Raw genomic sequence first — 27,392 nt, forward strand, 5'->3', positions numbered from 1 at the left:
AAATATACAGGGCTAGTCAGAAACACTACCAGTCAATGTACAGTAGAATGAAAATATACAGGAAGAGTCAGAAACACTACCAATCAATGAGGGCCTCGGTCCTGTTCACCGTTATTACATGTGCTGTAAAATAATGCTGTATTCCTGGAACCAGGACAACAGACTGGGTGTATTGTGGAGATTATTGCCGACAGCCGTTCAGTTTCTGATATGCAATACATTCTACTGGGAGATCTAGGTCTTCAGACACTGAAACAAGAGAAACAAACTGTAGAAAGGTAGAACGAAAGGTGGGAAACTTTGAGGAGATTTGGGAATGCAGCCAGTTGTTTGTCAGGATAGGTTAAATACGTACACATTGTTCGGAGTGTAAGCTGCTGGGGGGGGGTCCTTCAGACCAGTCCCATAACACTGGTGGGGAAACAGAACAAAACGGAGAACACCGCCGTGTTGGTGAGAGTCTCCCCTTCTTACAGTGGGGTAAATGGTCCTGACACCTCAGACAAGTGTTGGTGAGAGTCTCCCCTTCTTACAGTGGGGTAAAACAGTCCAGACACCTCAGACAAGTGTTGGTGAGAGTCTCCTCTTCTTACAGTGGGGTAAAACGGTCCAGACACCTCAGACAAGTGTTGGTGAGAGTCTCCCCTTCTTACAGTGGGGTAAATGGTCCAGACACCTCAGACAAGTGTTGGTGAGAGTCTCCCCTTCTTACAGTGGGGTAAATGGTCCAGACACCTCAGACAAGTGTTGGTGAGAGTCTCCCCTTCTTACAGTGGGGTAAATGGTCCAGACACCTCAGACAAGTGTTGGTGAGAGTCTCCCTTCTTACAGTGGGGTAAATGGTCCAGACACCTCAGACAAGTGTTGGTGAGAGTCTCCTCTTCTTACAGTGGGGTAAAACGGTCCAGACACCTCAGACAAGTGTTGGTGAGAGTCTCCTCTTCTTACAGTGGGGTAAAACGGTCCAGACACCTCAGACAAGTGTTGGTGAGAGTCTCCCCTTCTTACAGTGGGGTAAATGGTCCAGACACCTCAGACAAGTGTTGGTGAGAGTCTCCCCTTCTTACAGTGGGGTAAATGGTCCAGACACCTCAGACAAGTGTTGGTGAGAGTCTCCTCTTCTTACAGTGGGGTAAAACGGTCCAGACACCTCAGACAAGTGTTGGTGAGAGTCTCCTCTTCTTACAGTGGGGTAAAACGGTCCAGACACCTCAGACAAGTGTTGGTGAGAGTCTCCTCTTCTTACAGTGGGGTAAAACGGTCCAGACACCTCAGACAAGTGTTGGTGAGAGTCTCCCCTTCTTACAGTGTGGTAAAACGGTCCAGTCACCTCAGACAAGTGTTGGTGAGAGTCTCCTCTTCTTACAGTGGGGTAAAACGGTCCAGACACCTCAGACAAGTGTTGGTGAGAGTCTCTCCTTCTTACAGTGGGGTAAAACGGTTCAGACACCTCAGACAAAAGTTGCCACATCGGCGTTACCTACTTCAGACGACTTCGTGGAGGTCGTACAGCACAACGGAGAATACCATATTAGTTTTGTTGGCCAAACCGTTAGGATGCTACAGACGTTTTCAGGATGTCTTACCGGTCTGACAAACAGAGGTATAAATCAGACTCTTTCCACCGCAGAGAGGGAAGGGCGACATATAGGAGGAAGCGGTGTATAGAGACACAGCCCATGCAGAAAAGGCATCTCCAGCTCATTGAACTGACAGATATAAATGTATTATGTTACTTAGATTGACGCACCGGTACGTCAATAGACTGTATACTATAAATAATATGAAACTAGTTCCGTTCCAAATGCCAAGCCGTGGAGGGCAGAACATGAGAGGCAGAAGGAAGGAAAGGGAGATGCAGAGACCAAAGCTTATAAATGGCTTTAACAGTTATTATTATAGTTATATATTATTATTATTATAGTTATATATTATTATTATTATAGTTATAGTTATTATTATTATAGTTATATATTATTATTATTATAGTTATATATTATTATTATTATAGTTATATATTATTATTATTATAGTTATATATTATTATTATTATAGTTATATATTATTATTATTATAGTTATATATTATTATTATTATAGTTATATATTATTATTATTATAGTTATATATTATTATTATTATAGTTATAGTTATTATTATGGCCACACTGGAAATAATAGAACGCGTCGTAACTTTCAGAATATGTCAAAAGATACATTTTTAATCTCCCACAAAAAAAAAAATCATTGATTAATAGAAGAAGCTTTTTCCTTCTCGTTGTTTTTCGCCAAAATGGAAAATGGATTTGGCCCTCTTCCACCATGGCTACTAGATCTGATCGTGGGTCCTGTCCATAATCGTTATCTGGGCCCTCTTCCACCATGGCTACTAGATTGATCGTGGGTCCTGTCCATAATCGTTATCTTCCACCATGGCTACTAGATCTGATCGTGGGTCCTGTCCATAATCGTTATCTGGGCCCTCTTCCACCATGGCTACTAGATCTGATCGTGGGTCCTGTCCATAATCGTTATCTGGGCCCTCTTCCACCATGGCTACTAGATCTGATCGTGGGTCCTGTCCATAAATCTGGGCCCTCTTCCACCATGGCTACTAGATCTGATGGGTCCTGTCCATAATCTTCTTCCACCATGGCTACTAGATCTGATCGTGGGTCCTGTCCATAATCGTTATCTGGGCCCTCTTCCACCATGGCTACTAGATCTGATCGTGGGTCCTGTCCATAATCGTTATCTGGGCCCTCTTCCACCATGGCTACTAGATCTGATGGGCCCGTTATCTTCCACCATGGCTACTAGATCTGATCCTGGGCCCTCTTCCATGGTCCATCGTGGGTCTGTCCATAATTATCTGGGCCCTCTTCCACCATGGCTACTAGATCTGATCGTGGGTCCTGTCCATAATCGTTATCTGGGCCCTCTTCCACCATGGCTACTAGATCTGATCGTGGGTCCTGTCCATAATCGTTATCTGGGCCCTCTTCCACCATGGCTACTAGATCTGATCGTGGTCCTGTCCCGTTATCTGGGCCCTCTTCCACCATGGCTACTAGATCTGATCGTGGGTCCTGTCCATAATCGTTATCTGGGCCCTCTTCCACCATGGCTGACTAAGATTCGGGGCCCTCTTCCACCTGATCGTGGGTCCTGTCCATAATCGTTATCTGGGCCCTCTTCCACCATGGCTACTAGATCTGATCGTGGGTCCTGTCCATAATCGTTATCTGGGCCCTCTTCCACCATGGCTACTAGATCTGATCGTGGGTCCTGTCCATAATCGTTATCTGGGCCCTCTTCCACCATGGCTACTAGATCTGATCGTGGGTCCTGTCCATAATCGTTATCTGGGCCCTCTTCCACCATGGCTACTAGATCTGATCGTGGGTCCTTGTCCATAATCGTTATCTGGGCCCTCTTCCACCATGGCTACTAGATCTGATCGTGGGTCCTTGTCCATAATCGTTATCTGGGCCCTCTTCCACCATGGCTACTAGATCTGATCGTGGGTCCTTGTCCATAATCGTTATCTGGGCCCTCTTCCACCATGGCTACTAGATCTGATCGTGGGTCCTGTCCATAATCGTTATCTGGGCCCTCTTCCACCATGGCTACTAGATCTGATCGTGGGTCCTGTCCATAATCGTTATCTGGGCCCTCTTCCACCATGGCTACTAGATCTGATCGTGGGTCCTGTCCATAATCGTTATCTGGGCCCTCTTCCACCATGGCTACTAGATCTGATCGTGGGTCCTGTCCATAATCGTTATCTGGGCCCTCTTCCACCATGGCTACTAGATCTGATCGTGGGTCCACCATAATCGTTATCTGGGCCCTCTTCCACCATGGCTACTAGATCTGATCGTGGTCCTGTCCATCCTGGGCCTCTTCCACCATGGCTACTAGATCTGATCGTGGGTCCGTCCATATCTGGGCCCTCTTCCACCATGGCTACTAGATCTGATCGTGGGTCCTGTCCATAATCGTTATCTGGGCCCTCTTCCACCATGGCTACTAGATCTGATCTGGGTCCTGTCCATAATCGTTATCTGGGCCCTCTTCCACCATGGCTACTAGATCTGATCGTGGGTCCTGTCCATAATCGTTATCTGGGCCCTCTTCCACCATGGCTACTAGATCTGATCGTGGGTCCTGTCCATAATCGTTATCTGGGCCCTCTTCCACCATGGCTACTAGATCTGATCGTGGGTCCTGTCCATAATCGTTATCTGGGCCCTCTTCCACCATGGCTACTAGATCTGATCGTGGGTCCTGTCCATAATCGTTATCTGGGCCCTCTTCCACCATGGCTACTAGATCTGATCGTGGGTCCTGTCCATAATCGTTATCTGGGCCCTCTTCCACCATGGCTACTAGATCTGATCGTGGGTCCTGTCCATAATCGTTATCTGGGCCCTCTTCCACCATGGCTACTAGATCTGCCCTGTCTTCCACCATGGCTACTAGATCTGATCGTGGGTCCTGTCCATCCAATGGCTACTAGATTATCTGGGGTCCCTCTTCCACCATGGCTACTAGATCTGATCGTGGGTCCTGTCCATAATCGTTATCTGGGCCCTCTTCCACCATGGCTACTAGATCTGATCGTGGGTCCTGTCCATAATCGTTATCTGGGCCCTCTTCCACCATGGCTACTAGATCTGATCGTGGGTCCTGTCCATAATCGTTATCTGGGCCCTTCCACCATGGCTACTAGATCTGATCGTGGGTCCTGTCCATAATCGTTATCTGGGCTTCCACCATGGCTACTAGATCTGATCGTGGGTCCTGTCCATAATCGTTATCTGGGCCCTCTTCCACCATGGCTACTAGATCTGATCGTGGGTCCTGTCCATAATCGTTATCTGGGCCCTCTTCCACCATACTAGATCTGATCGTGGGTCCTGTCCTAAGATCTGGGATGGCTACTAGATCTGATCGGGTCCTGTCCATAATCGTTATCTGGGCCCTCTTCCACCATGGCTACTAGATCTGATCGTGGGTCCTGTCCATAATCGTTATCTGGGCCCTCTTCCACCATGGCTACTAGATCTGATCGTGGGTCCTGTCCATAATCGTTATCTGGGCCTCTTCCACCATGGCTACTAGATCTGATGGCTCCATAATAGATGGCTACTAGATCTGATCGTGGGTCCTGTCCATAATCGTTATCTGGGCCCTCTTCCACCATGGCTACTAGATCTGATCGTGGGTCCTGTCCATAATCGTTATCTGGGCCCTCTTCCACCATGGCTACTAGATCTGATCGTGGGTCCTGTCCATAATCGTTATCTGGGCCCTCTTCCACCATGGTCCTCCTAGATCTGCCCTCTTCATGGCTACTAGGGTCATGTCCATAATCATAATTATCTGGGCCCTCTTCCACCATGGCTACTAGATCTGATCGTGGGTCCTGTCCATAATCGTTATCTGGGCCCTCTTCCACCATGGCTACTAGATCTGATCGTGGGTCCTGTCCATAATCGTTATCTGGGCCCTCTTCCACCATGGCTACTAGATCTGATCGTGGGTCCTGTCCATAATCGTTATCTGGGCCCTCTTCCACCATGGCTACTAGATCTGATCGTGGGTGGGTCCTTCCACCATGCTACTAGATCTGATCGTGGGTCCTGTCCATAATCTGGGCCCTCTTCCACCATGGCTACTAGATCTGATCGTGGGTCCTGTCCATAATCGTTATCTGGGCCCTCTTCCACCATGGCTACTAGATCTGATCGTGGGTCCTGTCCATAATCGTTATCTGGGCCCTCTTCCACCATGGCTACTAGATCTGATCGTGGGTCCTGTCCCGTTATCTGGGCCCTCTTCCACCATCTAGATCTGATCGTGGGGTCCCCTCTTCCACCATGGCTACTAGATCTGATCGTGGGTCCTGTCCATAATCTGGGCCCTCTTCCACCATACTAGATCTGGGTCCTGTCCATAATCTTCCACCATGGCTACTAGATCTGATCGTGGGTCCTGTCCATAATCATTATCTGGGCCCTCTTCCACCATGGCTACTAGATCTGATCGTGGGTCCTGTCCATAATCGTTATCTGGGCCCTCTTCCACCATGGCTACTAGATCTGATCGTGGGTCCTGTCCATGATCGTTATCTGGGCCCTGCAACATTTGTCCAAAACATATTGCTGAATATAGAAAAGGGTTTTACCCACCGCCTTTCTTCTGAAGGTGATGCAGCGACGCTGGCAACCGGAGAGACAGACCCCAGTCAGGTCCCAGTCAGCCAGCTGGCCAGTCAGACCCCAGTCAGACCCCAGTCAGCCAGCTGGCCAGTCAGACTCCAGTCAGCCAGCTGGCCAGTCAGACCCCAGTCAGACCCCGGTCTACCAGTTGTCCAGTCAGACCCCAGTCAGACCTCAATTAAACCCCAGCCAGCCAGCTGGCCAGTCAGACCCCAGTCAAACCCCTGTCTACCAGCTGGCCAGTCAGACCCCAGTCAGACCCCGGTCTACCAGCTGGCCAGTCAGACCCCAGTCAGTCAGCTGGCCAGTCAGACCCCAGTCAGCCAGCTGGCCAGTCAGACCCCAGTCAGTCAGCTGGCCAGTCAGACCCCAGTCAGTCAGCTGGCCAGTCAGACCCCAGTCAGTCAGCTGGCCAGTCAGACCCCAGTCAGTCAGCTGGCCAGTCAGACCCCAGTCAGTCAGTCAGCTGGCCAGTCAGACCCCAGTCAGTCAGCTGGCCAGTTTCTTTATTCCATGTGTAACTCTGTGTTGTTTGTGTCGAACTGCTTTGCTTTATCTTTGCCAGGTATCAGTTGTAAATGAGAACTTGTTCTCAACTGGCCTACCTGGTTAAATAAATGTGAAATCAAATTTCAAAAAATATAATTTTGGTGGAGGAGGAGTAACAGTCTGGGGCCATTTTTCATGGTTCGGGCCCCTCAGTTCCAGTGAAGGGACATCTTAACGCTGCAGCATACAGTGACATTCTAGACAATTCTGTGCTTCCAACTTTGTGGTAACAGTTTGGGGAAGGCCATTTCTTGTTTCAGCATGCTGTTCCAGCAATGCCAACGTGCACAAATCAAGATCCATACAGAAATGGTTTGTCGGGATCAGCGTGGAAGAACTTGACTGGCCTACACAGAGCCCTGACCTCAATAATCGTTATTAATTAATCACCCAACATCAGTTCCAGACTTCACTAATGCTCTTGTGACTGAATGGAAGTCCCAGCTGCAATGTTCTAACATCTAGTGGACAGCCTTCCCAGAAGAGTGGAGGCTGTTATAGCAGCAATGTTCCAACATCTAGTGGAAAGCCTTCCCAGAAGAGTGGAGGCTGTTATAGCAACAATGTTCCTACATCTAGTGGAAAGCCTTCCCAGAAGAGTGGAGGCTGTTGTAGCAACAATGTTCCTACATCTAGTGGAAAGCCTTCCCAGAAGAGTGGAGGCTGTTATAGCAGCAATGTTCTAACATCTAGTGGAAAGCCTTCCCAGAAGAGTGGAGGCTGTTGCTGTTATAGCAGCAATGTTCTAACATCTAGTGGATAGCCTTCCCAGAAGAGTGGAGGCTGTTATAGCAGCAATGTTCCAACATCTAGTGGAAAGCCTTCCCAGAAGAGTGGAGGCTGTTATAGCAGCAATGTTCCAACATCTAGTGGAAAGCCTTCCCAGAAGAGTGGAGGCTGTTATAGCAGCAATGTTCCAACATCTAGTGGAAAGCCTTCCCAGAAGAGTGGAGGCTGTTATAGCAGCAATGTTCCAACATCTAGTGGAAAGCCTTCCCAGAAGAGTGGAGGCTGTTATAGCAGCAATGTCCTAACATCTAGTGGAAAGCCTTCCCAGAAGAGTGGAGGCTGTTATAGCAGCAATGTTCCAACATCTAGTGGAAAGCCTTCCCAGAAGAGTGGAGGCTGTTATAGCAGCAATGTTCCAACATCTAGTGGAAAGCCTTCCCAGAAGAGTGGAGGCTGTTATAGCTGCAAAGGGGGGACCAACTCCATATTAATGACTTCCCAGAAGAGTGGAGGCTGTTATAGCAGCAAAGGGGGGACCAACTCCATATTAAAGCCTTCCCTGAAGAGTGGAGGCTGTTATAGCTGCAAAGGGGGGACCAACTCCATATTAAAGCCTTCCCTGAAGAGTGGAGGCTGTTATAGCAGCAATGTTCCAACATCTAGTGGAAAGCCTTCCCAGAAGAGTGGAGGCTGTTATTTTTATTTTTTTATTTTTTTATTTTACCTTTATTTAACCAGGTAGGCTAGTTGAGAACAAGTTCTCATTTGCAACTGCGACCTGGCCAAGATAAAGCATAGCAGTGTGAACAGACAACACAGAGTTACACATGGAGTAAACAATTAGCAAGTCAATAACACAGTAGAAAAAAATGGGCAGTCTATATACAATGTGTGCAAAAGGCATGAGGAGGTAGGCGAATAATACAATTTTGCAGATTAACACTGGAGTGATAAATGATCAGATGGGCATGTACAGGTAGAGATATTGGTGTGCAAAAGAGCAGAAAAGTAAATAAATAAAAACAGTATAAAAACAGTATGGGAATGAGGTAGGTGAAAAAGGGTGAGCTATTTACCTATAGACTATGTACAGCTGCAGCGATCGGTTAGCTGCTCGGATAGCTGATGTTTGAAGTTGGAGAGGGAGATAAAAGTCTCCAACTTCAGCGATTTTTGCAATTCGTTCCAGTCACAGGCAGCAGAGTACTGGAACGAAAGGCGGCCAAATGAGGTGTTGGCTTTAGGGATGATCAGTGAGATACACCTGCTGGAGCGCGTGCTACGGATGGGTGTTGCCATCGTGACCAGTGAACTGAGATAAGGCGGAGCTTTACCTAGCATGGACTTGTAGATGACCTGGAGCCAGTGGGTCTGGCGACGAATATGTAGTGAGGGCCAGCCGACTAGAGCATACAAGTCGCAGTGGTGGGTGGTATAAGGTGCTTTAGTGACAAAACGGATGGCACTGTGATAGACTGCATCCAGTTTGCTGAGTAGAGTGTTGGAAGCCATTTTGTAGATGACATCGCCGAAGTCGAGGATCGGTAGGATAGTCAGTTTTACTAGGGTAAGCTTGGCAGCGTGAGTGAAGGAGGCTTTGTTGCGGAATAGAAAGCCGACTCTGGATTTGATTTTTGATTGGAGATGTTTGATGAGTCTGGAAGGAGAGTTTGCAGTCTAGCCAGACACCTAGGTACTTATAGATGTCCACATATTCAAGGTTGGAACCATCCAGGGTGGTGATGCTAGTCGGGCATGCGGGTGCAGGCAGCGATCGGTTGAAAAGCATGCATTTGGTTTTACTCGCGTTTAAGAGCAGTTGGAGGCCACGGAAGGAGTGCTGTATGGCATTGAAGCTCGTTTGGAGGTTGGATAGCACAGTGTCCAATGACGGGCCGAAAGTATATAGAATGGTGTCGTCTGCGTAGAGGTGGATCAGGGAATCGCCCGCAGCAAGAGCAACATCATTGATATATACAGAGAAAAGAGTCGGCCCGAGAATTGAACCCTGTGGCACCCCATAGAGACTGCCAGAGGACCGGACAGCATGCCCTCTGATTTGACACACTGAACTCTGTCTGCAAAGTAATTGGTGAACCAGGCAAGGCAGTCATCCGAAAAACCGAGGCTGTTGAGTCTGCCGATAAGAATTTGGTGATTGACAGAGTCGAAAGCCTTGGCGAGGTCGATGAAGACGGCTGCACAGTACTGTCTTTTATCGATGGCGGTTATGATATCATTTAGTACCTTGAGTGTGGCTGAGGTGCACCGTGACCGGCTCGGAAACCAGATTGCACAGCGGAGAAGGTACGGTGGGATTCGAGATGGTCAGTGACCTGTTTGTTGACTTGGCTTTCGAAGACCTTAGATAGGCAGGGCAGGATGGATATAGGTCTATAGCAGTTTGGGTCCAGGGTGTCTCCCCTTTGAAGAGGGGGATGACTGCGGCAGCTTTCAATCCTTGGGGATCTCAGACGATATGAAAGAGAGGTTGAACAGGCTGGTAATAGGGGTTGCGACAATGGCGGCAGATAGTTTCAGAAATAGCGGGTCCAGATTGTCAAGCCCAGCTGATTTGTACGGGTCCAGGTTTTGCAGCTCTTTCAGAACATCTGCTATCTGGATTTGGGTAAAGGAGAACCTGGAGAGGCTTGGGTGAGGAACTACGGGGGGGGCGGAGCTGTTGGCCGAGGTTGGAGTAGCCAGGCGGAAGGCATGGCCAGCCGTTGAGAAGTGCTTATTGAAGTTTTCGATAATCATGGATTTATCGGTGGAGACCGTGTTACCTAGCCTCAGTGCAGTGGGCAGCTGGGAGGAGGTGCTCTTGTTCTCCATGGACTTCACAGTGTCCCAGAACCTTTTGGAGTTGGAGCTACAGGATGCAAACTTCTGCCTGAAGAAGCTGGCCTTAGCTTTCCTGACTGACTGCGTGTATTGGTTCCTGACTTCCCTGAACAGTTGCATATCACTATTCGAGGGGCTATTCGATGCTATTGCAGTCCGCCACAGGATGTTTTTGTGCTGGTCGAGGGCAGTCAGGTCTGGAGTGAACCAAGGGCGGTATCTGTTCTTGGTTCTGCATTTTTTTTAACGGAGCATGCTTATCTAAAATGGTGCGGAAGTTACTTTTAAAGAATGACCAGGCATCCTCAACTGACGGGATGAGGTCAATGTCCTTCCAGGATACCCGGGCCAGGTCGATTAGAAAGGCCTGCTCACAGAAGTGTTTTAGGGAGCGTTTGACAGTGATGAGGGGTGGTCGTTTGACTGCGGCTCCGTGGCGGATACAGGCGATGAGGCAGTGATCGCTGAGATCCTGGTTGAAGACAGCGGAGGTATATTTGGAGGGCCAGTTGGTCAGGATGACGTCTATGAGGGTGCCCTTGTTTACAGAGTTAGGGTTGTACCTGGTGGGTTCCTTGATGATTTGAGTGAGATTGAGGGCATCTAGCTTAGATTGTAGGACTGCCAGGGTGTTAAGCATATCCCAGTTTAGGTCACCTAACAGAACAAACTCTGAAGCTAGATGGGGGGCGATCAATTCACAAATGGTGTCCAGGGCACAGCTGGGAGCTGACGGGGGTCGGTAGCAGGCGGCAACAGTGAGAGACTTGTTTCTGGAGAGAGTAATTTTCAAAATTAGTAGTTCAAACTGTTTGGGTATGGACCTGGAAAGTATGACATTACTTTGCAGGCTATCTCTGCAGTAGACTGCGACTCCGCCCCCTTTGGCAGTTCTATCTTGACGGAAGATGTTATAGTTGGGTATGGAAATCTCTGAATTTTTGGTGGCCTTCCTGAGCCAGGATTCAGACACGGCAAGGACATCAGGGTTAGCAGAGTGTGCTAAAGCAGTGAGTAAAACAAACTTAGGGAGGAGGCTTCTGATGTTGACATGCATAAAACCAAGACTTTTTCGATCACAGAAGTCAACAAATGAGGGTACCTGGGGGCATGCAGGGCCTGGGTTTACCTCCACATCACCCGCGGAACAGAGAAGGAGTAGTATGAGGGTGCGGCTAAAGGCTATCAAAACTGGTCGCCTAGAGCGTTGGGGGCAGAGGATAAGAGGAGCAGGTTTCTGGGCATGGTAGAATATATTCAGGGCATAATGCGCAGACAGGGGTATGGTGGGGTGCGGGTACAGCGGAGGTAAGCCCAGGCACTGGGTGATGATGAGAGAGGTTGTATCTCTGGACATGCTGGTTGTAATGGGTGAGGTCACCGCATGTGTGGGGGGTGGGACAAAGGAGGTAACAGGGGTATGCAGAGTGGATCTAGGGGCTCCATTGTGAACTAAAACAATGATAACTAACCTGAACAACAGTATACAAGGCATATTGACATTTGGGAGAGACATACAGCGAGGCATACAGTAATCACAGGTGTTGAATTGGGAAAGCTAGCTAAAAACAGTAGGCGAGGCTAATCAGCTAGCACAACAAACAGCAGGTAAAATGGCGTTGACTAGGCATAGGGGGGACCAACTCCATATTAATGACTTCCCAGAAGAGTGGAGGCTGTTATAGCAGCAAAGGGGGGACCAACTCCATATTAATGACTTCCCAGAAGAGTGGAGGCTGTTATAGCAGCAAAGGGGGGACCAACTCCATATTAATGACTTCCCAGAAGAGTGGAGGCTGTTATAGCAGCAAAGGGGGGACCAACTCCATATTAATGACTTCCCAGAAGAGTAGAGGCTGTTATAGCTACAAAGGGGGGACCAACTCCATATTAATGCCTTCCCAGAAGAGTGGAGGCTGTTATAGCAGCAAAGGGGGGACCAACTCCATATTAAAGCCTTCCCAGAAGAGTAGAGGCTGTTATAGCAGCAAAGGGGGGACCAACTCCATATTAATGACTTCCCAGAAGAGTGGAGGCTGTTATAGCTGCAAAGGGGGGACCAACTCCATATTAATGACTTCCCAGAAGAGTAGAGGCTGTTATAGCAGCAAAGGGGGGACCAACTCCATATTAATGCCTTCCCAGAAGAGTGGAGGCTGTTATAGCAGCAAAGGGGGGACCAACTCCATATTAAAGCCTTCCCAGAAGAGTAGAGGCTGTTATAGCAGCAAAGGGGGGACCAACTCCATATTAAAGCCTTCCCAGAAGAGTAGAGGCTGTTATAGCAGCAAAGGGGGGACCAACTCCATATTAATGACTTCCCAGAAGAGTGGAGGCTGTTATAGCTGCAAAGGGGGGACCAACTCCATATTAATGACTTCCCAGAAGAGTAGAGGCTGTTATAGCAGCAAAGGGGGGACCAACTCCATATTAATGACTTCCCAGAAGAGTAGAGGCTGTTATAGCAGCAAAGGGGGGACCAACTCCATATTAATGACTTCCCAGAAGAGTAGAGGCTGTTATAGCAGCAAAGGGGGGACCAACTCCATATTAATGACTTCCCAGAAGAGTAGAGGCTGTTATAGCAGCAAAGGGGGGACCAACTCCATATTAATGACTTCCCAGAAGAGTAGAGGCTGTTATAGCAGCAAAGGGGGGACCAACTCCATATTAATGACTTCCCAGAAGAGTGGAGGCTGTTATAGCAGCAAAGGGGGGACCAACTCCATATTAAAGACTTCCCAGAAGAGTAGAGGCTGTTATAGCAGCAAAGGGGGGACCAACTCCATATTAATGACTTCCCAGAAGAGTAGAGGCTGTTATATTAAGACTTCCCAGAAGAGTAGAGGCTGTTATAGCAAAGGGGGACCAACTCCATATTAATGACTTCCCAGAAGAGTAGAGGCTGTTATAGCAGCAAAGGGGGGACCAACTCCATATTAATGACTTCCCAGAAGAGTAGAGGCTGTTATAGCAGCAAAGGGGGGACCAACTCCATATTAATGACTTCCCAGAAGAGTAGAGGCTGTTATAGCAGCAAAGGGGGGACCAACTCCATATTAATGACTTCCCAGAAGAGTGGAGGCTGTTATAGCTGCAAAGGGGGGACCAACTCCATATTAATGACTTCCCAGAAGAGTAGAGGCTGTTATAGCAGCAAAGGGGGGACCAACTCCATATTAATGACTTCCCAGAAGAGTAGAGGTTGTTATAGCTGCAAAGGGGGGACCAACTCCATATTAATGACTTCCCAGAAGAGTAGAGGCTGTTATAGCAGCAAAGGGGGGACCAACTCCATATTAATGACTTCCCAGAAGAGTAGAGGCTGTTATAGCAGCATAGGGGGGACCAACTCCATATTAATGACTTCCCAGAAGAGTAGAGGCTGTTATAGCTGCAAAGGGGGGACCAACTCCATATTAATGACTTCCCAGAAGAGTAGAGGCTGTTATAGCTGCATAGGGGGGACCAACTCCATATTAATGACTTCCCAGAAGAGTGGAGGCTGTTATAGCAGCAAAGGGGGGACCAACTCCATATTAATGACTTCCCAGAAGAGTAGAGGCTGTTATAGCAGCAAAGGGGGACCAACTCCATATTAATGACTTCCCAGAAGAGTAGAGGCTGTTATAGCTGCAAAGGGGGGACCAACTCCATATTAATGACTTCCCAGAAGAGTGGAGGCTGTTATAGCAGCAAAGGGGGACCAACTCCATATTAATGACTTCCCAGAAGAGTGGAGGCTGTTATAGCAGCAAAGGGGGGACCAACTCCATATTAATGACTTCCCAGAAGAGTGGAGGCTGTTATAGCTGCAAAGGGGGGACCAACTCCATATTAAAGCCTTCCCAGAAGAGTGGAGGCTGTTATAGCTGCAAAGGGGGGACCAACTCCATATTAAAGCCTTCCCAGAAGAGTGGAGGCTGTTATAGCTGCAAAGGGGGGACCAACTCCATATTAAAGCCTTCCCAGAAGAGTGGAGGCTGTTATAGCTGCAAAGGGGGGACCAACTCCATATTAAAGCCTTCCCTGAAGAGTAGAGGCTGTTATAGCAGCAAAGGGGGACCTACTCCATATTAATGACTTCCCAGAAGAGTAGAGACTGTTATAGCTGCAAAGGGGGACCAACTCCATATTAATGACTTCCCAGAAGAGTAGAGGCTGTTATAGCAGCAAAGGGGGACCTACTCCATATTAATTACTTCCCAGAAGAGTGGAGGCTGTTATAGGGGGGACCAACTCCATATTAATGACTTCCCAGAAGAGTGGAGGCTGTTATAGCTGCAAAGGGGGGACCAACTCCATATTAATGACTTCCCAGAAGAGTGGAGGCTGTTATAGCTACAAAGGGGGGACCAACTCCATATTAAAGCCTTCCCAGAAGAGTGGAGGCTGTTATAGCAGCAAAGGGGGACCAACTCCATATTAATGACTTCCCAGAAGAGTGGAGGCTGTTATAGCAGCAAAGGGGGGACCAACTCCATATTAAAGCCTTCCCAGAAGAGTGGAGGCTGTTATAGCAGCAAAGGGGGGACCAACTCCATATTAAAGCCTTCCCAGAAGAGTGGAGGCTGTTATAGCAGCAAAGGGGGGGACCAACTCCATATTAAAGCCTTCCCAGAAGAGTGGAGGCTGTTATAGCTACAAAGGGGGGGACCAACTCCATATTAAAGCCTTCCCAGAAGAGTATAGGCTGTTATAGCAGCAAAGGGGGACCAACTCCATATTGTTTTAAAAACATTTTTTTGTATTTAACCTTTATTTAACATGATTTATGGAATGAGATGTTGGAGGAGCAGGTGTCCACATACGTGTGGTCATGTGGTGCACTATGACTTACCCTTCAATCCAAACTTGTTGCGTCGGCCATATTTGTTGATGAGAATGAAGAGGACGATGAGGAGAACACTGGTGAAACCAGCCAGACCTACTGCTATGGACACCTGGAGACAGACGGACAGGTTAGGAGACAGACAGACAGACAGGTTAGGAGACAGACAGACAGGTTAGGAGACAGACAGACAGACGGACAGGTTAGGAGACAGACAGACCTACTGCTATCGACACCTGGAGACAGACAGACAGGTTAGGAGACAGACAGACAGACCGACAGGTTAGGAGACAGACAGACAGACAGGTTAGGAGACAGACAGACAGACAGACAGGTTAGGAGACAGACAGACAGACAGACAGACAGACAGACAGACAGACAGACAGACAGACAGACAATTCTAGCCAGCCCCAGTAATGTGGACACCAGGAGACAGACAGAGACAGACAGGTTAGGAGACAGACAGACAGGTTAGGAGACAGACAGACAGACAGACAGGTTAGGAGATAGACAGACAGACAGACAGACAGGTGATTCTAGCCAGCCCCAGTACTGTGGGCACCAGGAGACAGACAGAGAGACAGACAGGTTAGGAGACAGACAGACAGGTTAGGAGACAGACAGAGAGACCGGTGATTCGAGCCAGCCCCAGTACTGTGGAAACCAGGAGACACTACACTACTTTTAAACAGAGCCCTATGGACTGTGGTCAAAAAGTAGTGCCCTATGTAGGGATTCGTGTGCTATTTGAGATAGACCCTGTGTCATTATGAACTCACCCCAAACGTCTCCTCTTCCGGCCTGATGGCATTGTCTGATGGCACTGGGCTACCTGGAATACAGACAGAGACAGTAGGAGCACTGGAGAATACAACCCATTTCCAAATGGCACACTATTCCATAGTACACTAGCTTTGACCGGAGCCCAATGGGTCCTTGCCTTGTAGTGTGCTATATATGGAACAGGGTTCTATTTGGGACGCAGAATAACTCCAGCAGCAGAATTGTGGAGTAGAAATCGACCGACAAGCTGGAGTCTTTAAATCCCATTTCACAGAAAACTGTTTCCTTATCAGAAGATATTATACACTGGGGGTTATATATATAAAAGAACAGATGACACACACACTGGGGGTTATATATATAAAAGAACAGAGAACATATACACTCACACTCACACACACACTCAGACACACAGAACAGAGACACACACACACACACACACACACACACACACACACACACACACACACACACACACACACACACACACACACACACACACACACACACACACACGGACTCACACACACACAGACACACACACACACACACACACACACACACACACACACAGACACACAGACTCAGACACACAGACACACACACACACACACACACACACACACACACACACACACACGCACACACACACACACACACACACACACACACACACACACACACACACACACACACACACACACACACACCACACACACACACACACACACACCACACACACACACACAGATCACACAGACACACAGACTCACACACAACCATGAAATGGAGTCACACTGTGTGACACAGGACACACAGATCACAGGACACTGAAGATCAGTCAGGTGGACACACAGACACAGTGTCTGTGTCTGTGTCACAGACTGTGTCTGTGTCTGACACACACACACAGACTGTGTCACATCACACACACACATGTGTCAGACACAGACACAGACACAGACACAGACACAGTGTGTGTGACACAGTGTCTGTATCTGTGTGTGTCTATGTGTCTGTGTCTGTATCTGTGTGTGTCTATGTGTCTGTGTCTGTGTGTGTGTCTGTGTGTGTGTCACAGTGTGTGTCACACTCACTGTGTGTTGAATTAGCAGTCCTTTTTCTCAGCCACAACTATAAGCAGCTCCTTCCCTCCCTCCAATCCTCCCACCCTCCAACCCCCTTCAACCTCCAACCAACTTCCACCTTTCAACCTCCTTCCCTCCCTCCAACCCACAGACAGACACTCCACTCCTCCCTCCAACTCCTCCACCCACCCCTCCCTTCAACCCTCCTTCCTCTTCCTTCTCCTTCCAGCCTCCCTTCAACCCTCCTTCTGTCCTCTTCATCCTTCCCTCTCTCCAACCCTCCCTTCAACCTCCTTCAACCCTCCTTCCCCCTTCAACCCTCCCTCCTTCAAGCCCTCTCTTCTCTTCCCTCCCTCCTCCCTCCAACCCCTCCCTAAAACCCTCCTTCCCTCTCTTCATCCCTCCTCCCTCCCTTCAACCCTCCAACCCTCCCTTCCTCTTCATCCCTCCTCCTCCAATCCTCCCTTCAACCCTCCTTCCCCTCTCTTCATCCCTCCCTCCCTCCAACCCTCCCTTCAACCCTCCTTCCCTTCCTCCTTCCCTCCCTCCAACCCTCCCTTCAACCCTCCCCTCCCCTTCAACCCTCCCTTCAACCCTCCTTCCCTCTCTTCATCCCTCCCTCCCTCCAACCCTCCCTCAACCCTCCCTTCAAACCCTCCTTCCCTCCCTTCATCCCTCCCCTCCCTCCCTCCCTCCAACCCTCCAACCCTCCCTTCCCCCTCCTTCAACCCTCCTACCCTCCCTCCAACCCTCCCTTCCAACCCTCCTTCCTTCCCTCCCTTCAACCCTTCCCTCCCTTCAACCCTCCTTCCCTCTCTTCACCCTCCCTCCCTCCAACCCCCTCCTTCAACCCTCCCTCCCTCTCTTCATCCCTCCCTCCCTCCTCAACCCTTCCACCCCTCCCTCCAACCTCCCTTCAACCCTCCTTCCTCTCTTCATCCCTCCTCTCTTCATCCCTCCCTCCAACCCTCCCTTCAACCCTCCAACCCTCCCTTCAACCCTCCTTCCCTCTCTTCATCCCTCCTCCCTCTCTTCATCCTCCCTCCCTTCAACCCTCCCTTCAACCCTCCTTCCCTCCCTTCAACCCTCCTTCCCTCCCTCCAACCCTCCCTTCCTCCCTCCAACCCTCTCTTCATCCCTCCTTCCCTCTCTTCATCCCTCCCTCCCTCCCTCCAACCCTCCTTCAAACCTTCCTTCCAACCCCCCCTTCAACCCTCCTTCCCTCCCTTCATCCCTCCCTCCCCCTCTTCATCCCTCCCTCCCTTCAACCCTCTCTTCAACCCTCCTTCCCTCCCTTCAACCCTCCTTCCCTCCCTTCAACCCTCCTTCCCTCCCTTCAACCCTCTCTTCAACCCTCCTTCCCTCTCTTCATCCCTCCCATCCTCCCCCAACCCCTCCCTTCATCCCCCCTCCATCCCTCCCTTCCCTCCTCCTTCCGTCCCTTCAAACCTCCCTTCAACTCTCCTTCCCTCCCTTCATCCCTCCTTCCCTCTCTTCATCCTCCATTCCAGACCTTCATGAGCCCTCCCTCCCTCCCAACCCTCCCTTCCCCATTCCAACCCTCCATTCAACCCTCCTATCCCTCCCTCCAACCTACCCTCAACCCTCCTTTCCATCCTTCCCCCTCCCTCCCTTCATTCAGACATCCCCCTCCCTCCCTCCAACCCTCCCTGTTAGAACAACCCTCCTTCCCTCTCTTCATTCCCTCCATCAACCCTCCATGAGCCCTCCTTCCAACCCTCCTTCCCTCCCTCAACCCTCCTTCAACCCTCCTTCCCTCATCTTCATCCTCTCCTCCTCCCTCTCTTCAACCCTCCTTCTTCATCCCTCCCTTCCAACCCTCCATTCAACTCCCTTATCCCTCCCTCACCCTAGAACCCTCCAACCCTCCTTCCATTCCCTCCCTTCCTCATCTTTATGATCCCTCCTTCCCTAGAACTCTTCATCCCTGTTCCATTGACCCATTCCAACCCTCCATTATCCCTCCCTCTCTTCATCCCTTAGAACCCTAGATCCCTCGTTCAACCCTCCTTCCCTCTCTTCATCCCTCCTCCCTCCCTTCAACCCCCTTCCAGACATTATTCCCCTCCCCCTCCTTCCCTCTTCATTCCCTCCTCCTCCCCTTCCATCCCTCCATTCCAACATCCCTTCAACCCTCCCTTCTCCCTCCCTTCAACCTCCCTCCCTCCTTCCAACCCTCCCCATCCCTCCCTCCATTCCCTCTTCATGAGCCCTCCTCCCTCCCTCCTTAGAACATCTAGATCCCCTTCCAACCCTCCAGACAACCCTCCAGCCCTCCTTCACCCTCCTTAGATCTTCATCCATCCTCCTCCAGACCTCTTATGAGCCCTCCTCCCTCCTGTTCAACCCTCCTTCAGGGTCCCATCAACCCTCCATTCCAGACCCTTCAGCCCTCCTCCCTCCCTGTTAAACAGCTTGATCCCCATTCCATCGACTCCATTCCCTCATTATTATGAGCCCTCCTCACTGTCAGAACAGCTCCTTCATCGTTCCAACGACTCCCTTCCAACCCTCATTATTATGAGCCCTCCAAACCTCCCTGTTAGAACAGCTAATCCCCGTTCCATCGACCTCCATTCCAACCATTATTAAGAGCTCTCCTCACTGTCAGTACAATTTCCCTGGTTCCAGTGACCCCCATTACGTCACCTGGCAACCATCATTACGAACACCTGGCAACCATCATTACGTACACCTTGCAACCCTCATTATGTCACCTTCAACCTCATTACCCTCACCTGGCAAACCCTCATTACCACACCTGGCAACCCTCATTATGTCACCTGGCATCCCTCATTACCACACCTGGCAACCATCATTATTTCCCTGGCAACCATCCTATGTCACCTTGCAACCATCATTCCCGTCACCTTCAACCAGGGCACACCTGGCATAATCATTATGTCACCTGGCAACCATCATTACGCACACCTGGCAACCACTCATTACAGTCACCTGGCAACCCTCAGCTCGTGCACACTGGCAACCTCATTATGTACACCTGGCAACCATCATTATGTCACCTGGCAACCATCATTACGTACACCTGGCAACCATCATTATGTACACCTGGCAACCTTCATTACGCACACCTGGCAACCATCATTACGTACACCTGGCAACCATCATTACGTACACCTGGCAACCTCATTACGAACACCTGGCAACCATCATTACGTACACCTGGCAACCATCATTATGTCACCTGGCAACCCCTCATTATGTCACCTGGCAACCTCATTATGCACACCTGGCAACCCTCATTATGCACACCTGGCAACCCTCATTATGCTCACCTGGCAACCCTCATTATTTCACCTGGCAACCCTCATTATGTCACCTGGCAACCATCATTATGCACACCTGGCAACCCTCATTATGCTCACCTGGCAACCCTCATTATGCACACCTGGCAACCCTCATTATGCCCACTGGACTTCATCACTATCTTGATTACTCCAACCCTTTATCCAGCTCTCCGGAGCCTCACTCATCAGGTAGTATTGGTTCTGTTCTCTTGTCCAGATGCATCTCTTGTTTTGTATCTCTCCATGTTCATTATTATTAAACTCACAAACTGCACCTGCTTCCTGAGTCCTGCTTCCTGACATTCCTGCTTCCTGACTCCTGCTTCCTGACTCCTTCTTCCTGACTCCTGCTTCCTGACTCCTTCATCCTGACTCCTCTTCCTGACAACCTCATTCCTGACTCCTGCTTCCTGACTCCTCTGACTCCTGCTTCCTGACTCCTGCTTCCTGACTCCTGCTTCCTGACTCCTCATTCCTGACTCCTGCTTCCTGACTCCTGACTTCCTGACTTCCTGACCCTCTCCTGCTTCCTGACTCCAACTCCTGCTTCCTGACTCCACCTGACTCCTGAACCTGCTTCCTGACACACTTCCTGACTCCTGCTTATGACACCTGGCAACCCTGCTTCCTGACTCCTGCTTCCTGACTCCTGCTTCCTGACTCCTGCTTCCTGACTCCTGACTCCTCTTCCTGACTCCTGCTTCCTGACTCCTGCTCCTGACTCCTGCTTCCTGACTCCTGCTTCCTGACTCCTGCTTCCTGACTCCTGCTTCCTGACTCCCTTCCTGGACCCTCATTCCTGACTCCTGCTTCCTGACTCCTGCTTCCTGCTTCCTGACTCCTGCTTCCTGACTCCTGCTTCCTGACTCCTGCTTCCTTACTCCTGCTTCCTGACTCCTGCTTCCTGACTCCTGCTTCCTGACTCCTGGTCCTGACTCCTGTCCTGACTCCTGCATGACTCCTGACTCCTTTCCTGACTCCTGACTCCTGACTCCTGCTTCCTGACTCCTGAAACTGCTTCCTGACTCCTGCTTCCTGCTTCCTGACTCCTGCTTCCTGACTCCTGCTTCCTGACTCCTGCTTCCTGACTCCTGCTTCCTGACTCCTGAAACCTGCTTCCTGACACCTGCTTCCTGACTCCTGCTTCCTGACTCCTGACTTCCTGCTTCCTGACTCCTGCTTCCTGACTCCTGCTTCCTGACTCCTGCTTCCTGACTCCTGCTTCCTGACTCCTGCTTCCTGACTCCTGACTCCTGACTCCTGCTTCCTGACTCCTGCTTCCTGACTCCTGACTCCTGACTCCTGCTTCCTGACTCCTGACTCCTGCTTCCTGACACCTGCTTCCTGACTCCTTGCTTCCTGACCTGCTTCCTGACACCTGCTTCCTGACTCCTGCTTCCTGACTCCTGCTTCCTGACTCCTGACTCCTGACTCCTGCTTCCTGACTCCTGCTTCCTGACTCTGACTCCTGCTTCCTGACTCCTGCTTCCTGACTCCTGCTTCCTGACACCTGCTTCCTGACTCCTGCTTCCTGACTCCTGCTCCTGACTCCTGCTTCCTGACTCCTGACTCCTGACTCCTGACTCCTGCTTCCTGACTCCTGCTTCCTGACTCCTGCTTCCTGACTCCTGCTTCCTGACTCCTGCTTCCTGACTCCTTCTTCCTGACTCCTTCTTCCTGACTCCTGACTCCTGACTCCTGCTTCCTGACTCCTGCTTCCTGACTCCTGCTTCCTGACTCCTGACTCCTGACTCCTGCTTCCTGACTCCTGACTCCTGCTTCCTGACTCCTGCTTCCTGACTCCTGCTCCTGACTCCTGACTCCTGCTTCCTGACTCCTGCTCCTCCTTCCTGACTCCTGCTTCCTGACTCCTTGCTTCCTGACTCCTGCTTCCTGACTCCTGACTCCTGACTCCTGCTTCCTGACTCCTGCTTCCTGACTCCTGCTTCCTGACACCTGCTTCCTGACTCCTTCTTCCTGACTCCTGAAACCTGCTTCCTGACTCCTGCTTCCTGCTTCCTTCTACCACTAGAGAAGCTCTGAGTGATGTGAATAATCCCAATGGGGTCAGACTGTCTTCTCACTAGAGACTCTGAGTGATGTGATCCCAATGGGGTCCTGTCTTCTACCACTAGAGAAGCTCTGAGTGATGTGAATAATCCCTGGGGTCAGACTCCTGTCTTCTACCACTAGAGAGCTCTGGGTGATGTGAATCATCCAATGGGGTCAGACTGTCTTCTACCTGAAGCTCTGAGTGATGTGAATCATCCCAATGGGTTCCTGTCTTCTACCACTGAATCTCTTCCTGACTCCCAATGACTCAGACTGCTTACCCTGAAGCTCCTGCTTCCTGACTCAGACTGCTTCTACCACTGAGCTCTGAGTTCCTGAATAATCCTCCTGTCTTCTACCTGAGCTCCTGAATCTCCCTGGATTCCTGCTTACCACTGAATTCTGGGTGATGTGAATCATCCCAATGGGGTCCTGTCTTTACCACTAGAGAAGCTCTGGGTGCTTCCTCCCAATTCCTGCTTTACCACTAGAGAAGCTTCCTGATGTGAATCCTCCCAATTCCTGTCTTCCTAGAGAAGCTCTGGGTGATGTGAATCATCCCAATGGGGTCAGACTGTCTTCTTCCTAGACTCCTGCTGATGTGAATAATCCCAATGGGGTCAGACTTCCTGACTCACTGCTTCCTGACTCCTGCTTCCTGACTCCTGCTTCCTACTCCTGAATCTCTGACTCCTGAATCATCCCTGGACTCCTGTCTTACCACTGACTCTGAGTGATGTGAATAATCCCAATGGGGTCAGACTGTCTTCTACCACTAGAGAAGCTCCTGAGTGATGTGAATCCAATGCTTCCTGTCTTCACTAGAGAAGCTCTGGGTGATGTGAATTCCCAATGGGTCCTGTCTTCACTAGAGAATCCTGAATCATCCCCTGCTTCCTACCACTGCTTCTGGGTGAGTGAATAATCCCTGACTCAGACTGTCTTCTACCACTGACTCCTGCTTCCTGAATCATCCCAATGGCTTCCTGACTACCCTAGAGAAGCTCTTCCTGAATCATCCCAATGGGGTCAGACTGTCTTCTCACTAGAGAAGCTCTGGGTGATGTGAATAATCCCAACCTGTCTTACCACTGACTCTGAGTGATGTGAATTCCCAATGGCTTCCTTCTTCTACCACTAGAGAAGCTCTGAGTGATGTGAATAATCCCAATGGGGTCAGACTGTCTTCTACCACTAGAGAAGCTCTGGGTGATGTGAATAATCCCAATGGGGTCAGACTGTCTTCTACCACTAGAGAAGCTCTGGGTGATGTGAATAATCCCAATGGGGTCAGACTGTCTTCTACCACTAGAGAAGCTCTGGGTGATGTGAATCATCCCAATGGGGTCAGACTGTCTTCTACCACTAGAGAAGCTCTGGGTGATGTGAATCATCCCAATGGGGTCAGACTGTCTTCTACCACTAGAGAAGCTCTGAGTGATGTGAATCATCTCAATTAGCTTTTATAGCTAAATCTGCTGCAATGCATCATTTCTCACTGTTCTGAGACCTATAGCTTTTGTTGTACGATGTGTCCCTGTCTAAGAAAATGTTGTGGTTACCGTCAGGGTCAGGGTCAAAGGGCGGAGCCGTGAGGAAGTGTCCGTAGACCGTCTTGGTGACGGTCCCCAGGGAGTTGGAGGCCTGCAGCGTGTAGTTTCCGTTATCGTAGTGTGTTGGGTTGAGAAAAGTCAGACATCCCTCCAGATAGTCCCGGTAGAAATCCATCTCCGTCCTGATGTACTCACTCTGCAGGATCTCTCTCTGTGTACAACCATGATTAGAATACGGTTTCATTTTTTTTTTGTCCTTTTCAAAAGACCCAGACTCTTGACATCAGTGGTTCTGAACCCTGATTCTGGGGGAACCCCAAGGGGTGGCTGTTTTGGGTTTTCCCCCAGCATTAGTCGCCTGATTGATATAACTACCTCAGCATGAAGCCGTTTATTGTTTCAGTTAGCTGTGTAGTTCTGGGGTAAAAACTAAAACCTGCACCTCGTGGTCTCTAAGACCAGAATATGTACATGCTGCTTTACATATTAGAAATGATTAAAAAGGCATAAAATCACACCTGTTTGTGGTACCATCGCAGCGTCGGGTAGGGATAGCCTCTCACTGTGAACTCTATGCAGGTGTCATGGCGCCGCTCAGGCTCGGAGAGTTTCAGGATGACTGGTGGAACTGGAAGGGGAGCAGAGGAAACTTTTTTTTGACACAGCATCACATGATAGCTAGGTGGACAACCACATATCACATGATAGCTAGGTGGGACAACCACATATCACATGATAGCTAGGTGGACAACCACATATCACATGATAGCTAGGTGGAACAAAGGGGATCACATGATAGCTAGGTTTTGACACAGCATATCACATGATAGCTAGGTGGACAACCACATATCACATGATAGCTAGGTGGGACAACCACATATCACATGATAGCTAGGTAGGACAACCACATATCACATGATAGCTAGGTAGGACAACCACATATCACATGATAGCTAGGTGGACAACCACATATCACATGATAGCGAGGTAGGACAACCACATATCACATGATAGCTAGATGGGACAACCACATATCACATGATAGCTAGGTCGGACAACCACATATCACATGATAGCTAGGTGGACAACCACATATCACATGATAGCTAGGTGGACAACCACATATCACATGATAGCTAGGTGGACAACCACATATCACATGATAGCTAGGTGGACAACGATATACATATCACATGATAGCTAGGTGGACAACCACATATCACATGATAGCTAGGTGGACTACCACATATCACATTATAGCTAGGTGGGACAACCACATATCACATGATAGCTAGGTGGGACAACCACATATCACATGATAGCTAGGTGGACAACCACATATCACATGATAGCTAGGTGGGACAACCACATATCACATGATAGCTAGGTGGGACAACCACATATCACATGATAGCTAGGTGGACAACCACATATCACATGATAGCTAGGTGGGACAACCACATATCACATGATAGCTAGGTGGACAACCACATATCACATGATAGCTAGGTGGGACAACCACATATCACATGATAGCTAGGTGGGACAACCACATATCACATGATAGCTAGGTGGGACAACCACATATCACATGATAGCTAGGTGGGACAACCACATATCACATGATAGCTAGGTGGGACAACCACATATCACATGATAGCTAGGTGGGACAACCACATATCACATGATAGCTAGGTGGACAACCACATATCACATGATAGCTAGGTGGGACAACCACATATCACATGATAGCTAGGTGGGACAACCACATATCACATGATAGCTAGGTGGACAACCACATATCACATGATAGCTAGGTGGACAACCACATATCACATGATAGCTAGGTGGACAACCACATATCACATGATAGCTAGGTGGACAACCACATATCACATGATAGCTAGGTGGACAACCACATATCACATGATAGCTAGGTGGGACAACCACATATCACATGATAGCTAGGTGGGACAACCACATGTCACATGATAGCTAGGTGGACAACCACATATCACATGATAGCTAGGTGGGACAACCACATATCACATGATAGCTAGGTGGGGACAACCACAGTCACATGATAGCTAGGTGGGACAACCACATATCACAGGATAGCTAGGTGGACAACCACATATCACATGATAGCTAGGTGGACAACCACATATCACATGATAGCTAGGTGGACAACCACATATCACATGATAGCTAGGTGGACAACCACATATCACATGATAGCTAGGTGGGACAACCACATATCACATGATAGCTAGGTGGGACAACCACATATCACATGATAGCTAGGTGGACAACCACATATCACATGATAGCTAGGTGGACAACCACATATCACATGATAGCTAGGTGGACAACCACATATCACATGATAGCTAGGTGGGACAACCACATATCACATGATAGCTAGGTGGGACAACCACATATCACATGATAGCTAGGTAGGACAACCACATATCACATGATAGCTAGGTGGACAACCACATATCACATGATAGCTAGGTGGACAACCACATATCACATGATAGCTAGGTGGACAACCACATATCACATGATAGCTAGGTGGACAACCACATATCACATGATATCTAGAGGGACAACCACATATCACATGATAGCTAGGTGGGACATATCATAGGTCACATATGATGATAGCTATGGGACAACCACATGTCACATGATAGCTAGGTGGACAACCACATATCACATGATAGCTAGGTGGACAACCACATATCACATGATAGCTAGGTGGACAACCACATATCACATGATAGCTAGGTGGGACAACCACATATCACATGATAGCTAGGTGGACAACCACATATCACATGATAGCTAGGTGGACAACCACATATCACATGATAGCTAGGTGGACAACCACATATCACATGATAGCTAGGTGGACAACCACATATCACATGATAGCTAGGTGGGACAACCACATATCACATGATAGCTAGGTGGACAACCACATATCACATGATAGCTAGGTGGGACAACCACATATCACATGATAGCTAGGTAGGACAACCACATATCACATATCACATGTCACATGATAGCTAGGTGGGACAACCACATATCACATGATAGCTAGGTGGGACAACCACATATCACATGATAGCTAGGTGGACAACCACATATCACATGATAGCTAGGTGGGACAACCACATATCACATGATAGCTAGGTGGACAACCACATATCACATGATAGCTAGGTAGGACAACCACATATCACATGATAGCTAGGTGGACAACCACAAATCACATGATAGCTAGGTGGACAACCACATATCACATGATAGCTAGGTGGACAACCACATATCACATGATAGCTAGGTGGGACAGCCACATATCACATGATAGCTAGGTGGACAACCACATATCACATGA

The 27,392-nt window shown here is 49.1% G+C and overlaps 1 pseudogene; it reads right to left on the minus strand.

Moving 5' to 3' along the window:
* LOC127924115 (NT-3 growth factor receptor-like) overlaps positions 1 to 24,611 on the minus strand; it is a 124,058-nt pseudogene extending 99,447 nt beyond the window's left edge.
* Between the last annotated feature and the right edge of the window lie 2,781 nt (positions 24,612 to 27,392).

The sequence above is a fragment of the Oncorhynchus keta genome, unplaced genomic scaffold (assembly GCF_023373465.1).
Source record: "Oncorhynchus keta strain PuntledgeMale-10-30-2019 unplaced genomic scaffold, Oket_V2 Un_contig_3683_pilon_pilon, whole genome shotgun sequence".
Lineage (NCBI taxonomy): Eukaryota > Metazoa > Chordata > Actinopteri > Salmoniformes > Salmonidae > Oncorhynchus > Oncorhynchus keta.